The 16,909-nt window shown below is 38.7% G+C and overlaps 1 protein-coding gene and 1 long non-coding RNA gene across 7 annotated transcripts in view; one reads left to right on the top strand and one right to left on the bottom strand.

Annotated features, from left to right (window-relative positions):
* Positions 1–16,909, top strand: part of pthlha (parathyroid hormone-like hormone a) — a 132,829-nt gene that overhangs the window by 72,265 nt on the left and 43,655 nt on the right. For 4 of the 6 annotated variants that reach the window (XM_079623928.1, XM_079623929.1, XM_079623927.1 and 1 more), the window contains exons 4-5: positions 10,603–10,945; positions 12,112–12,170. The exons of 1 other annotated variant lie outside the window; for it this stretch is intronic. The gene's annotated coding sequence lies outside the window, so the exon portion shown is untranslated. The remainder of the gene's footprint in view (positions 1–10,602; positions 10,946–12,111; positions 12,171–16,909) is intronic. One more of the 6 variants, XM_079623932.1, reaches the window with a different exon arrangement.
* LOC307004601 overlaps positions 1–16,909 on the bottom strand; it is a 76,438-nt gene that overhangs the window by 12,480 nt on the left and 47,049 nt on the right. The window lies entirely within an intron of this gene.

The raw sequence follows: 16,909 nt of genomic DNA on the forward strand, positions 1-16,909 counted from the left end.
ATTCGGATCAAGTCTTTTGAAGTCAGAAAATCCGGATCAAACAAGGTAGGTGTGAAAGGGCCCTTAGTCTCGATCCGGATCACATAAAGTAATTTAATTTTGATACATTTTACAGAAGACTTTATGTCCAATGTAATTTTGCTTCTCAAGCAAATAGGATTTCAGAACGTTTAGAAATTTTACTGAAAAACAAGACAAACATATATATTTTTTGCAGTCTCATCAGACTCATCAGAACTATAGACGTTTGAGTCATTTAATTAAAAGCCGATAAAGTCAAAGTGCAATTAAAACATCTGCTTCAGTCATAAAACAATGCCTGTATTCTATAAATGTCATGATTGTATTTAGAAAATGTAGGTTAGTGTAAAGCACACACACATTTGAGGGATGTGGAGAGCCTGTAATGATGTCTCGATGGGTTTGGGTAAACAGCTCTGTCTGGTGTGGGTGAGACTGAGCAGTGTTGCACTCGTTTAGCACTCGTTTAGATAATTAAAGCAGTGCTCGTCTGCCAGCAGGACACACAGCATCAGCCTGTACTGTGAGCAAAGGCTTCACACAGTGCTTCTGAACATGAGCGGGTTGAGGCTAATTTCTAGGGAACATCACAGCCGTGGAGTGGTAGGACATGTCAGGAATATAAAGGGGTTTTCGCACCCGATAGTTCTATGAACTCGCCACCAGGGTGTTTCCCCGAGAACTAATGATTCCCCATTCGCACACTTGTTGTTGTGACTTTTAAGGCCCTATTGTAACGCTCTGAAACGCAAGTATCAAACGCAAAGCGCAAGTAACTTTGTGGGCGGATCCCGGCGCTGTTGCTATTATATTACGCTATATTACGCTAATCTAAAATGTGTTGGTCTGAAGTCTTCATTACTCATAGGTGTGGTTTGGGCGTAACGTGAAATAAACCAATCAGAGCGTCCTCTCACATTCCCTTTAAGAGCCGGCGCGCTTGTTCCACGGCGGATTGCTATTATAACGGCGGGTTTGCCAGCGCACGCCAGGAGCGTTCACAGCCGAGGAGACCGACGTTCTCGTCAGGGCCGTAAAACACAGAGAAGTGACATTGGGGATGATGGAGAAACACACACATCAGCTTCGGTTAAACAGGCGTATAATAATTTGGGTAAATGTGTAATCTAGATTTATGCCTATTTTTTCACATCTTCATGGACACAACAATGATTTCCCTCATGTGTTAATATTTTTCCTTGTAATAATGTATGATTTGCAAAAATGAATGTGTGTGCGCACGAGTGAGCGAGCGAGAGTGAGTGTGCGCGAGTGAGTGTGTGTGTGTGTGTGTGTGTGTGCGAGTGAGTGTGTGTGTGTGTGTGTGCGAGTGAGTGTGTGTGTGTGTGTGTGTGTGTGCGCGCGAGTGAATGAGTGTGTGCGCGCGCGAGTGAGTGTGTGTGTGTGTGTGCGAGTGAGTGAGTGAGTGCGTGTATGTGTGTGTGTGTGTGCGTGCATGCGTGCGTGCATGAGTGAGTGTCTGTGTGTGTGTGTGTGTGCGAGTGAGTGAGTGAGTGTGTGCGTGCATGCGTGCGTGCGTGCATGAGTGAGTGAGTGAGTGAGTAAGCAAGAGTGTGTGTGTGCGCACGAGTGAGTGAGCGAGAGTGAGTGTGTGTGTGCGCACGAGTGAGCGAGAGTGAGTGTGTGTGTGTGTGTGTGCGAGTGAGTGAGTGAGTGTGTGCGCGCGAGTGAGCGAGAGTGAGTGTGTGTGTGTGTGTGTGCGAGTGAGTGTGTGTGTGTGTGTGTGTGCGCGCGAGTGAATGAGTGTGTGCGCGCGCGAGTGAGTGTGTGTGTGTGTGTGTGTGTGCGAGTGAGTGAGTGAGTGCGTGTATGTGTGTGTGTGTGCGTGCGTGCGTGCATGAGTGAGTGTCTGTGTGTGTGTGTGTGTGCGAGTGAGTGAGTGAGTGTGTGCGTGCATGCGTGCGTGCGTGCATGAGTGAGTGAGTGAGTGAGTAAGCAAGAGTGTGTGTGTGCGCACGAGTGAGTGAGCGAGAGTGAGTGTGTGTGTGCGCACGAGTGAGCGAGAGTGAGTGTGTGTGTGTGTGTGCGCGAGTGAGTGAGCAAAAGTGAGTGTGTGAGCGAGAGTGTGTGTGTGTGTGTGTGTGTGTGTGTGTGCGTGAGTGAGTCAGTGAGTGTGTGTGTGCCCGAGTGAGTGAGCAAAAGTGAGTGTGTGAGCCCGAGTGAGTGTGTGTGTGCGGGAGTGAGCGAGAGTGAGTGTGTGTGTGTGTGTGTGCGTGCGAGTGAGTCAGTGAGTGTGTGTGAGCAAGATTGAGTGTGTGAGCGCGAGTGAGTGTGTGTGCGGGAGTGAGCGAGAATGACTGTGTGTGTGTGTGTGTGCGAGTGAGTGTGTGTGTGTGTGTGTGTGTGTGTGTGTGTGTGTGTGTGTGTGCGCGAGTGAGTCAGTGAGTAAGCGAATGTGTGTGTGTGTGCGCGAGTGAGTGTGTGCGCGAGTGAGTGAGTGTGTGTGTGTGTGTGCGAGTGTGTGTGTGTGTGTGTGTATGTGTGCGCGAGTGAGTGTGTGCGCGAGAGTGAGTGTGTGTGAGTGCATTTGTGTGAGTGAGTGAGCGAGAGTGTGTGTGTGAGTGAGTGCATGTGTATATATGCGTGCGAGTGAATGTGTGTGTGAGACGGCACACGATGACTGGTCGGAAAGCACAACAAGATTTTAGGAGTCTTAATCGTGTAATCTGTAAGGCTGACCGTTATGAGGCCGTTCGTGAGAAAGTCTCACAAGTATAGGCTTCCAGTGTCAGCATGTGCAGGGAAACGTCGGGTTAGAGGCGTGTGCTCTCTCGCGAGGGAGGCGTTGTGCCCGTCTCTCCCTGTTATCTGTCACTGGCAAAGATTCCTTCATTTCCTCTCAAAAGTCTCCGTTTGCACACCAGCAGGAAAAAATCAATCTTTCAGAGAGCGCACACAATTGTTAAATACTAACATTTATTTCTAAAAAGTTATAATTCATCCTCAAAAATATGCAGTGAGTCCAAAAACATAATTATGTCAGTGCTCCAAAAGAAATGTTCCCTCTCCTGCCGGGCGGAGAAGAAAGAGTTCTGCTGATTACTGCAAAACCTGTCGGTCTTCATTTTTGCCAATAGCATTTCCTCAGATAACATCGGACCACTTCAAAAAATTATGTTCTTCCTCATTTTTGTCTTGTTGTTCAGTACGAATGAGACCCTAGATCACCAACCCAGTCTGGAGCCGCACGGGTATATCTGTGGCAATCGCCAACTATACATTGTATGGGTCAAAATGATAGATTTTTCTTTTATGCCAAAAATCATGAGGATATTAAGATCATGTTCCATGAAGATATTTAGTAAATGTCCTACCGTAAATATATAAAACATGTATTTTTGTGAGTGAATGCAGCACAATCGTGAACATAAATGCACAACTTTAAAGGAGATTTTCTCAATGTTTACATTTTTTTGCTCCTCAGATTCCAGATTTTCAATAGTTGTGTCTCGGCTAGTGATTAATCGCGTCCAAAATAAAAGTTTGTGTTTACATAATATATGTGTGTGTATTGTGTATAATTATTTTGTATATATAAATACACACACATGCATGTATATATGTAAGAAAAATTGTTATTTATATATAAAATATTTATATTTTGTGCCTTTTATAAAACGGTTACCACACAATACAAATATTAAAGCCGAAAAATATGTAACTATGCAACTTTCATGAAGTAAAATCACTAAAAGCCTTCCTTCCGCTGGAAAAAATAGTCCCTGACCGTAAACAGCAACGTTGACTCACTGTATTCTGGACACTTGCACAGTAAAAAGTCCCGTAAGATATCAATCCGCGGAAAGATAAACCTGATTGGCTCGTCTGTCTCTGGGGACATGCCTTCCACACGGTCCCAAGTTTGATTGACACATTTTTGGACTAATCATTTTGGAGAAATCTTGAAAAAACTGTGTGTGGTGTAGTGATACATAGAACACATACATATATTATTTAAAGACAAACTTTTACTTTGGATGTGATTAATCCCTAATCTCGGCCAAATATTGTCCTATCCTAACAAACCACACATCAATGGAAAGCTTATTTATTCAGCTTTCGGATCTCAAATTAATAAAATTTACCCATGTGACTGGTTTTGTGGTCCAGGGTCACAAATATCTAAACATATTTTATTTTTTTGTCCTGGCAAAATGATATCCAGTTTTTTTTTTTAAATGATTAGTTTTAGTAAATGCGTGTTTAAATCAGTGCTGATGTGTTATTAAGAACAATCTGAGGAGCGCTGGGGCGTGCTATCGAAAATAATTACACGATGTAATGATCTTTATGAATGCTGGGAAACGCTTGGCCTAAATCTGCGGATGATTGTCGGCACATCATCATCCTAGAGTTGATTTTGGACGCCGCTCATAAAGAGAGGCCTTCTATCAGAGTTTGTGGCGCTCTCACTGATTTAAGTGGGTATCTGGAGTCGAGCGAAACCAAAACAAGGGTTGATGTTTCAATAATGTTGACTCAGAAAGAAACCCAAGCATTTGATAAATATACCAGCTGGATGAGTTCATTTTAATTTCTATGTAGATAAGCTTAAAATTTACTAGGTGAGAAGAAAAGCAGCATCATTGTCTCGGAGAGAGAACCCGTATTATAGGATAAAGATAATGTCTGAGAACTGGAACCAAAGCAATCAAATTACTTCTGCTTGGTTTACAGTAGATGGCTTCGGGAAAACAGTCATTTTCAGGGAAAAACGTGGGAATGAAACCCAGGCAACATCATTCAAGAGCCTGAGGTGTTGAAGGCTGGAAGCGACAGTGGTTTGGACGTTTATTTGGGTTTATTTTAATAAGATAAAGCCATTTTAACTGTAGACAGATTGTCTCGAAGCACAAACTTTAGGGGCCGTATCTTGCACCCAGCGCAATTGACTTTGTACACGACGCATGTATCATTCCTATTCTGCACCCGCGCACAGCGGACTCTTCCCTCCACAGACGCACGTCGGTAAATTAGGGAATGAACTTGCGCTCGGGGGGGCGGTTCAGTGAAAAGAGGAGTGTGTTCCGGCGCAAACGTTCCCTGGTAAAATTCTGCAGTTTCAGAAAACAATCCCGCCACTGACCAGGAGAAACCGAGTCTAAAGACAGCGGCGCCGCGCGTTAGTCAGATGCTATTTTAAGAGCGCGTGCTTGGCCATTATGTAGCGTGTGAACAACACACACACTTTGATTCTCTAATCCAAACGTACACAGCAGTTTTCATTTTTGCAAATCATTCATTATTACAAGGAAAAATATTAACACACGAGGGAAATCATGAAGTGAGTAAGCTGTAATAATGAAGTAATAGTTGTGTCCATGAAGATGTGGAAAAATAGGCATAAATCTAGATTACACATTTACCCAAATTATTATACGCCTGTTTAACCGAAGCTGATGTGTGTGTTTCTCCCATCATCCCCAATGTCACTTCTCTGTGTTTTAATCCGCCGTTATAATAGCAATCCGCCGTTATAATAGCGATCCGCCGTTATAATAGCGATCCGCCGTTATAATAGCGATCCGCCGTTATAATAGCGATCCGCCGTTATAATAGCGATCCGCCGTTATAATAGCGATCCGCCGTTATAATAGCAATCCGCCGTTATAATAGCGATCCGCCGTTATAATAGCGATCCGCCGTTATAATAGCGATCCGCCGTTATAATAGCAATCCGCCGTTATAATAGCAATCCGCCGTTATAATAGCGATCCGCCGTTATAATAGCGATCCGCCGTTATAATAGCAATCCGCCGTTATAATAGCAATCCGCCGTTATAATAGCGATCCGCCGTTATAATAGCGATCCGCCGTTATAATAGCAATCCGCCGTTATAATAGCAATCCGCCGTTATAATAGCAATCCGCCGTTATAATAGCGATCCGCCGTTATAATAGCAATCCGCCGTTATAATAGCAATCCGCCGTTATAATAGCAATCCGCCGTTATAATAGCAATCCGCCGTTATAATAGCAATCCGCCGTTATAATAGCAATCCGCCGTTATAATAGCGATCCGCCGTTATAATAGCAATCCGCCGTTATAATAGCAATCCGCCGTTATAATAGCAATCCGCCGTTATAATAGCGATCCGCCGTTATAATAGCAATCCGCCGTTATAATAGCGATCAGCCGTTATAATAGCGATCCGCCGTTATAATAGCAACCCGCCGTTATAATAGCAATCCGCCGTTATAATAGCAATCCGCCGTTATAATAGCGATCCGCCGTTATAATAGCAATCCGCCGTTATAATAGCAATCCGCCGTGGAACAAGTGCGCCGGCTCTTAAAGGGAATGTGAGACGACGCTCTGATTGGTTTATTTCACGTTACGCCCAAACCACAGCTATGAGTAATGAAGACTTCAGACCAACACATTTTAGATTAGCGTCGGGCGCAAGAGTCGTTTATCCCGCCGGTATAATAGCAACAGCGCCGGGATCCGCCCACAGAGTTACTTGCGTTTCGCGCTTGATACTTGCGTTTCAGAACGTTACAATAGGGCCCCAGGTGTGTGTGTACTAATTAATATTGATATTCATTCTTAAACCTTGGCATATCCACGATACGCTAGTATTCTCGAGTTTTGCGTGGGCAAGCGCCGCTTAAATTTTCCTAAGAGAATGTAAATATCTAGTTTTTATTGCCTCTCAGACCAAGAGCTTGTGAAATATGAGGACAGGTGAAGAAAAGTCAGTCTGTGGCTGAAAAAGCAATAGTGATCACAACTGATGTAGTGAAACGCTGATACTCTAAAGCAAAGGTGCTGGGCCATTTAGTGCTTTAAAAACAAATAAAGAACGGTAAAATCAATCCTTTTTTGAGACTGGAAGCCAAAGCTAGTGTAATATGCTTGCTCTGACTGGCTTTTGTTAATAACCTGGCCGCAGTTTTTGCTCAAGCTGCACTCTGTCTGTTTTTTTAGGCAGTTACATAAAAAGTGCATTACAGAAGTCAAAGTGAGAAAAGACAAAGCCATATGTCTGATTTTTTTCTTTTTTGCATATTGCCGTAGATCTGATGCAGAAGTTTCTCAACTAGAGAAATGTGTTTCAAAAGCAAACTTGGTTCAAAAGACCAAAAATATAATGTTCCTTTTATTTAGTATGGATACATTTTTTTATATATATAATGGTGCATTCCTGTACACTTATTGTTGAAAGCTTATTTATTCAGCTTTCAGATTATGTATACATCTCAATTTTATTTATTTTTTACCCATGTGACTGGTTTTGTGGTCCAGGGTCACAAAGTGCAAACAAGGATCTATAATTTCAGGTTGTTATAACCCAAATTTGGGTCAAATATGGACAAAACTCGGATTTGTCCATATTTGACCCAAATTTAGGTTGAAACAACCCAGCATTTTTTACAGTGTAGCTCAGCTTGGCGCTTGCAATGCAAAGGTCATGGGTTTAATTCACAGAAAATGCATGCACTGATAAAATATATACCTTGCAATGCAAGTAGCATTGCATAAATGCCAAATGAATAAATATAAATCTTGTATTTTGATAGGTGACTATCAAAGGCATTGTTATGCAAATCCATGATTGCATTCAGATATAGTCGATTTGGGACCTTTACATGTCCTGCAGTGCAACATGCTTTAATCTTTAGTTGATTTGCTAACATATTTTATAATTATTATGCCGTTTTATTGCATTATTAATTGAGACGGCATGGAATATTTGAGCATCTGAGGAAAATTATAGATCCTTGTTTGCAATGTGTGACCCTGGACTACAAAAGCAGTCACATGGGTAAACATTTTTAATTGAGATGTATACATAATCTGAAAGTTGAATAAATAATCTTTCCATTGATGTGTGGTTTGTTAGGATAGGACAATATTTGGTCGAGACACAACTATTGAAAATCTGGAATCTGAGGAGCAAAAAAATCTAAACATTGAGAAAATCTCCTTTAAAGTTGTGCATTTATGTTCACGATTGTGCTGCATTCACTCACAGAAATACATGTTTTATATATTTACGGTAGGAAATTTACTAAATATCTTCATGGAACATGATCTTAATATCCTCATGATTTTTGGCATAAAAGAAAAATCTATAATTTTGACCCATACAATGTATAGTTGCCACAGATATACCCGTGCGACTCCAGACTGGGTTTGTGATCCAGGGTCACATGTGATTACCAAACATATATATAAATCTACTGTTCAATTCAATTTTTCTGTCTAGAAAAAGACCAATTGAGTGAAATCCCAGGCCTCCTAAAAGACCCCAAAATATTCTTAGTTGTAATTGAATCAGTGTGTAATTTAAGTGCTCTGTTAACATCAAAAGCATGAGACATGATCTGTAAGCGGTGCGTTTAGCTTATCCGTGTGCATGAATACAGATTCGGTAGCATTCAGATGTTCCTGGAAATCTTGCGGATGAAGAGCTCACAATGAGAAGTGCAGAGTTGGATGCAATAGCCAGAAGTCAGAGACATGGATCATTTCTCTATCTGCTAACGATCTCGACAACTGACTTGCTCATTTGTTTTCCGCCTTGTCTTTGGATTTGAAACCGGCGGTGGAAAAGTGAAGGCTAAACCATGAGTTGGCCGCGTGCACAGTAGCTGGACCGCTTGGGATTTTCCAGGGTTTAGTGCGAACAGAAGCGGTTCTCAGGGAAGCACAAGGACCTTGCTGTGATTTTGAAACAAAACATCAAAATAATTATCCTAAAAAAAGACCTTATAATCTTTATTGCTTGTGCTAATAATAATTAAGGATAATATAATACATTCCACTGACTACTTAGTAAGTAACTGCATGTTAATGAAGTCATTACACTAAAAAAATGCTGGGTTAAAACAACCATTTTCTGGGTTATTTGTCAATAAAGTGAGCCAGTGAATACTGGACAGAACACATGCTGGGTTATTTTTACCCAGCTTGTTGGGTTTTATACATTAACCCATTTGCTGGGTTGTTTTTTTGACGGTTCTGGGTCAGTCAATTTGATATTGAAGGTTTTCATTTTAAATTATATAAATGTACTCTAAAATCTCTGTTATATATACACTTTAAAAAATGCTGGGTTGTTTCAACCCAATTTTGGGTCAAATATGGACAAACCAAGCTGTTGGGTTAATATTTTGTAAATACAATTTTTAACCCAACATTTGGGTTTGTCCATATTTGACCCAAAATTGGATTTAAACAACCCAGCATTTTTTAGAGTGTATATATATATATATATATATGTATATGAAGACTTCAGATGCAAAATTCTCTAATGCCATCTGAAATTTTCTTCTAAAATGAGCATTTTTATCAACCTCGTATATTTAAGTTCAGTCATTTCACTTTAATGACAATTAATAGGTAGTTTTCATTGCCATTAAAGTGAAATAACTGAACATAAACATACAAGGTTGATAAAAATGATCATTCTAGAAGAAAATTTCAGATGGCATTAGAGAATTTTGCATCTGAAGTCTTCATATATATATATATAGGACAGGAACAGTTCATATACAATATTTTTTATTCAATGGCAAGTCATTCTTTCTTTTATATAATTTTTTTTTGAAAGGTTTGGAAGGCCAAACCTTTGCTAGCGCGTCGTTCGGCTAGCGTTCCAAGCAGACGTTACTTGCATGTAAACAAAAAAGGTAAAATGTGAGACTACAGTCATTTTCCTCTTTGTACAGTAATAATTTGATAGGAATACGATGTAATACGAACCTTAATTTCATTCAGGAATTCCCCCTTTAGGAAGTTTTCTCTCAGAGAAGAACACAAAATGTCCGTTGACAAATGTTTCCAGTTTGAACCGGTTTGCCACAGACGACCCAACATTAGGTTACATTGACCCAGCACTGGGTAGGTGTGTGATGACCCAATAAAATAAAAACAACCCAATAAAATGACCCAGCAGGCTATGAAAGCTTGTTTCCGTATAAAAAAGGTAATTGCGACATTTTATCTGACAACTGTGAGTTTTTTTCTTCACAATTGCGAGTTTACATCTTACATCTCAGAATTGCGTGATATAAAGTCGCAATTGCGAATTATAAAGTCAGAATTGTGAGATATAAACTCGCAATTATAAGAAATAAACTTAAAATTCTGACTTTGTTCTCAGAATTGCATGTTAATATCTCATATCTCACAGATTTTATATCACGCAATTCTGACTTTATTACACGCATTTGCGACTTTATATCACGCAATTCTGAGATGTAAGATGTAAACTCGCAATTGTGAGGAAAAAAGTTGCAATTATCTTTTAAAATGTTTTATTCTGTGGCGGAAACAAGCTTCCATAGCAGCATTTGGGTTAATTTTTGTATTTTAAATAACCCAACAAAATTACCCAGCAGTTGGGTTAAAAAATAACCCAGCATTTTTCCGAGTGAGACTGTCTCCTTAATATCTGCTAGCACTTTATTTTGATGGTTTATAATAAACTGATATTGGTACTCTCTCGCAGTAAAATTATGTATTTACAGTATATATATATATGTTGGTTTTATTGTAGATTGGTCAAAAATATGTTGTTTGAAAGAAAACATTCAGAATTTTTGTCCCAGACATTTTTCATGTATGCTTGGACAAGTTGATGGATGATTCTTGATGCCATGTTAACTATCATTATGGGTAAGAGTTACACTTTCAACATGTTAATTTGTGCAGATTTAAAGAATTCTCTGCTAATGTTCAAAATAATGAAGTTGTGAAATTAGATTTTAACTGTATTTGTTTGCTTTGCAGACAAATCAGTGCAGTAAAAAAGCCCAAAGGGGCGAGGGAGAGGTTGACTGAAGTCGTATTTTACTGCGCTGTGTGTTTTATGATGTGGTTTTCTCAGGGCCATGTTTCCTCCACACAGCCACTCAAACGGAGGCTAAAATAATGAGTACAACTGCATGTCGAGTGAGTAACATGGAGAAAAACCCCCAGCACAATTAGGTGAATTAAATTCTGTTCAAGCCGAGTCTGATTTCCTCCATTAAAGTGAGCAGGGGATTCGGTTTATAGAGCAGAACCGTCCCAGTGAATATCCCTGGCGTCAAAATAGCTGCCCTGTCGCCTAGCGCACAACTGTGTTTTAAACAACTTGATTAAGTTGAAATAACCACCCCACCCGAGAGGCAATGAGTTATTACTGCAAAGTACAGACGGCTTTACACCCCGCTGGCAAAGCAAACACAAGAATGCCACATCGCTTTTTTTTGCTGGAATGCTTCGAGTTTTAGCGTACACTTCAGTGAAGACAACGAATATTCAGTATTATTGATTTACTGACACTATCAACTTAAAGTCCCCCTGTGGTCTATCTTAAAACTCATCTTTGATCACTAAAAGTACATTTTTAAGCATTAAAAAATTGCTTGAATGTAACTTGACACCCTCACCTCATTTAGTATGCGCGGTTCTATGAATATGCAAATGAACCCCGCCTCCACTCACTCACTCACTCACTCACTCAGAGATCCACTGGTTGACGATCACACGTTGATCTGATTGGTTACAAGGTAGTGTGTGACGTCAGAAACACCAGCGATTTCAAACTGTGTTTTTGAGACTGTCTTTGGTTCACTGCAGTTTTAAGCAGAAAATACTCAGCAATGCTGTCCACTTATGAGCTTACACATGATTTGCATATTAAAAAGACCACATAGACACATAAACAACATTAAAAACTTGATTTTTCACCACAATTTGCATATTCATAGAGCCGCGTATACTAAATGAGGCAAGGGTGTCGAGTTACAATCAAGATATTTTAAGGCATAAACGTTTAAATATGTCATTTTGCGGATCAAAGATGAGTTTTAAGGGATACAATAATTGACTACAGGGGGACTTTAAAAGTTTTTTGGTTTGAAAGCATATTAAAAACACCACATAGACATAACAACAACATTTAAAAGCTGGATTTTCAGCACAGGGACTTTAACTGACTTGAGCCGAACAATGACACTGTTGTATTTACAGCTGAAATTAATTTGTTACGTATTTGATGAGCTTTGCATCATTAACACTGTTATTTTTTTCTCTTTTTATGCCGTCACAACTTGGTTTAATCCACACTAAAGATAATCCAAATACAGCAGACGAGACCGGACAACTAAGATCAGAAACTTAAATACAAGAGGTAATCAATCATACACCGCTGAGAAGAATAACCAATGAAACTAACATGACAACAAACTAACGGTGCAAACTGAAAACAAAGTCCATGTGATGAGTGTGTGTGACATATTACTGACTTAATATCTTAATGCCTTATAGTTAAATTTTGCAGATTATTGCAATATTATTATGGCAATATTAGCAATCATGCCGCTGAGATTTGCTATATTGTAAACACTTATATACAATTTTATGTGAAGATTTGGGTGATAATAGTTACATTTTGTGATGATATAAACCATCAAGCCATTGAGATTTGCTATATACTGTACACTCTAAAAAATGCTGGGTTGTTTCAACCCAATTTTGGGTCAAATATGAACAAACCCAAACGTTGGGTTAAAAATGCAATTTAAAAATTTAACCCAACGGCTGGGTTTGTCCATATTTGACCAAAAATTGGGTCATATGAGAGTATATTATATGTATGCGGATAAAGATGGACATACTTATATTTTGATCAATTTTGAAGAATTAAACAAAATGTAAATATACATTATCTATAAAATAACCCATTAAACATGCAAGTGTTTTGCTGTCATTTAAAGAGGACCTATTATGATTTTGTACATCTTCATTTGTGTCAGTGTTTCTGAACTCCTGAAATGTCTCCATTGTAGTCTCGAGTTTCTCCCGGGAACGAACACGTCACAATATTCCTCATTATAATAATTAATGCGCAGAATAAAGGGGCGGGGCCTGGTTGAGTTAGTTAGTGTGTTAAACTGGCGGTTATGGTAAGGGACGGGACATTTCCCAAACACACTCGAAGCGCTCGACCAATCACAACACACTGCTCCAGCCGACCAATCAGAGCACAGTGTGCTTTTCAGAAGGAGGGGCTTCATAGAGACAGGAAGTAAACAGAGCGTTACTGACAGACTGGGAAGAGAGGAGCCGCAACAATGGAGAATATGAGGAGAATAATCAACATTCAAGCAGGAAAACCTGTTCTAGTCGAGCCTGAGAACTACAGCAAGACATTTCTCTTTATATAGAAAATTTTTTGGCTTTAAATTTGAGTTGAGAACTCTAGGGTTTCTATATGGAACCCCACTGAACCTTTTTCTTACAGTAATTAATGTGAAGTGGCTGCTCTGTGATTCCCCTGGTTGTGTGAACGGTGTGTGTGTGTGTGTGTGTGTGTGTGTGTGTGTGTGTGTGTGTGTGTGTGTGTGTGTGTGTGTGTGGGAGAGACAGCCAGTCTGTTGACACTGGGCGTCTCCGTGGAAAAACAGATCGTCTTGCTGACGCTTCGTCAGACATCAGCCCCCCACCCCCCACCCACCCAACAAACTGCAATTGAACGCAGCTGTGTGTGTGTGAGCTGATATCTGTGGGGTCTCGAACCCTCACACTCACTGTTTATCACTGAATAATGCTAAAGAGACCCTTCTGAGACAGAGAAGCACTACAGTGCACACTTCATCCAGCCTTCTGGTGCCTTATTGTGTCATTGTGTAGTTGAGTGGGTGGATTTTATTTGGCACCAGACGCTTTAAATTCCCAAGTCAGCACAACAAATAGCAAAAGACCAAATCAAACTCAGACTCGGATACTTGTTCCATTCAAAAGTGTTTATCACTCTTATATTTGTGCAATTATTATATTATTACCATGTCAGGGAAGATTAAGTTGTAGATCATGCTTAGAAACCGAGGAAACAAAAGTAAATAACTAGTGTTGCATCCCAATTCGCATACTTTCTTTCCTAAATAGTATTCAAAACTATAATTAATGTGTCCCAAATCGTAGTGTGTTGGAATGAGTGTTTCAAAGATACCCGGATCGGCTACTTTTTGCCCACATGGCGCGTTGGACGAGGATTCGATTAGAACTACAAACATGAATAAAAAGAGCTTAAAAACTACAAACATGGCGGATGTGCGAGACGGTAAAGTAGAGAGGTTTATATAAAGCGGTTTGAGGTTTAACTAACCTGACAAAAATATATTTATTCGATGTTATCCATCTAGATATTTCAGCATTGTGAAATTTTAGCATAAAACTAATATAACAGGAATTTAACTTTAAAATAAGAGTCTCTGAACAGAAATGAAAGCCATTACGAGTATATACGGTTGTCATTTTAATTAATAGTCTGAAAGTAGTTTGTGACAAGATTACACTTCGTTTTACACTCATTTTCAGTCCCGGATTTAAAAGACTATTAATATTTTCAGTAATATTACCGATAGTCAAAACAACCAGACACAGGTGACCACCATCAAACAAACCAAATGTGGGACGATTATAAGTTTGTGTGGGACATGTTACCAACACTAAAATATAACCTGAAACTGTTATATAATGTCTATCTAACTTCATATAAAGCCTTTCAGCTGATAATATACTTGTCTTTATTTTACACGTCATTTAAACTCAACATCACTGAGTCCAAAGGCATCATGAGATCACTATTTCTGAAACAGTTCTGACCAAGTCCAACTGAAATCCAACAAAATAAACAATGAACAAATAAAATATAAAACAACATGAAATTAGATCATTGACAGTCTTATACACTCTAAGAAATGCTGGGTTGTTTCAACCCAATTTTGGGTCAAATATGGACAAACCGAGCCATTGGGTTAAATTTTTAAATTACGTTTTTAACCCAACGTTTGGGTTTGTCCATATTTGACCCAAAATTGGGTTGAAACAACCCAGAATTTTTTTTAGAGTGTTTATTAAGAATATATTAAACCAAAAACGTTCATAATTTTTTTATAAAGGATGTGAATTAAAACAACCACAGCACGCAACATCTTGATAAATTCTGTTAAATTCACATTTTAATTGACCGAATTATCCATTTGTTTTCTGACAGGGAATCACCGCTCCACATTTTGATTGACAGCCGTCACAACCTATTAGTGACCGTGTTTACTCCTTTCCTTTCAACCCACTCTAAACAACCCAATTTTGGGTCAAAATATGGACAAACCCAGCCGTTGGGTTACATTATTAAATTACATGTTTAAGCCAACGTTTGGGTTTGTCCATATTTGACCCAAAATTGGGTTGAAACAACCCAGCATTTTTTTAGAGTGTATATTAAGAATATTTTAAACCAAAAACGTTCATAATTTTTTTATAAAGGATGTGAATTAAAACAACCACAGCACGCAACATCTTGATAAATTCTGTTAAATTCACATTTTAATTGACCGAATTATCCATTTGTTTTCTGACAGAGAATCACCGCTCCACATTTTGATTGACAGCCGTCACAACCTATTAGTGACCGTGTTTACTCCTTTCCTTTCAACCCAATTTTGGGTCAAATATGGACAAACCCAGCCGTTGGGTTACATTTTTAAATTACATTTTTAACCCAACGTTTGGGTTTGTCCATATTTGACCCAAAATTGGGTTGAAACAACCCAGCATTTAGAGTGGGATCTTAAAAAATGCATTTAGAAACTTCGTATTTCTGACGAAGCGCTGTTAAATATAAATACGCCGCAAAAATAATAAATAAAATGCTTTCTTAAAAAGGCAAAATAACTAATGCATGTTTTCTTAATATGATAATTAAAAACCAACAGACTGATTTTTTTTTTTTTTTGCTCAGTGCGGCCCATCTTTAGAGAGAGAGAGCGCTGCCATGTTGAGCCAGACATGTTTTTCCTCTGCGGTGTCATTAAACAAAATCTATTGGTTTTAAACCATCGCCACAGACTCGAAGCAAACACACATGACACCCAAACAAACCCACACACACTCTTCATGCTCACAGAAAACAAATACCCACACACACACACAAACCACATGCACAAAAATAAACACACCTACACACACACACACACACACACACACACACACACACACACACACACACACACACACACACACACACACACACACACACACACACACACACACACACACACACACAGGGGATGGTTTGCATGGTCACTTTTACTGAGACCCAATAAACACATGAATTCACATTAAACTTAATCAGTTCACTACTGGTGTTATTAGAACTTTTTTTAAAATTGTGAGTATTTTCATAATTATTTAGCATATTTTTTATTATAAAATAGTCACAATGCAAAAAAAAAAAAAAGTACACTACAATAAGGTCCCATTAGCTTATGCTAGTTAATGCATTAATTAACAAGTATTTATTACACTTTGTGAACGTTGATGAATAAAAACAGTTAATAATACTAAGTTGTTTGTTCATATAAGCTCAGGTCCATTAAATAATATAATAACAGATTGACATTTCTGTATTAATAATGTAGAAGTAAATGTTGAGCTTTGCATTTAACTAAGAACAATTAAAGTATTAAAGTCGCTTTGGATTAAAAAGTCTGCTAAATTATTAATTGTAAATTATAGTTCATATTGACCAATGAAGTTAATTAATGTTAACAAATGAGACCTTATTGTGGAGTGATAGTGATACCAAACACAAACTTTTCATTTATGAAAATAAACTAAGCAGTTTATTAACTACTGAAGCCAATATTTAAAATGTTTTTTCAATGGCACAATATTGTTTAAAGTCAATATGGAGCTTTTCTCAGAAAATATTAATATGTAGTTAATTGTGATTTAATTTTGATTAATGATCATCTCATGTAATTAAAATAAGTATATATACACACACACATGTACACACATATATATACACACACACACACACACATATACATACACACACATATATATATATATATATATATA

This window comes from Phoxinus phoxinus, assembly GCF_949152265.1.
Source record: "Phoxinus phoxinus genome assembly, chromosome: 9".
Taxonomy (NCBI): Eukaryota; Metazoa; Chordata; class Actinopteri; order Cypriniformes; family Leuciscidae; genus Phoxinus; species Phoxinus phoxinus.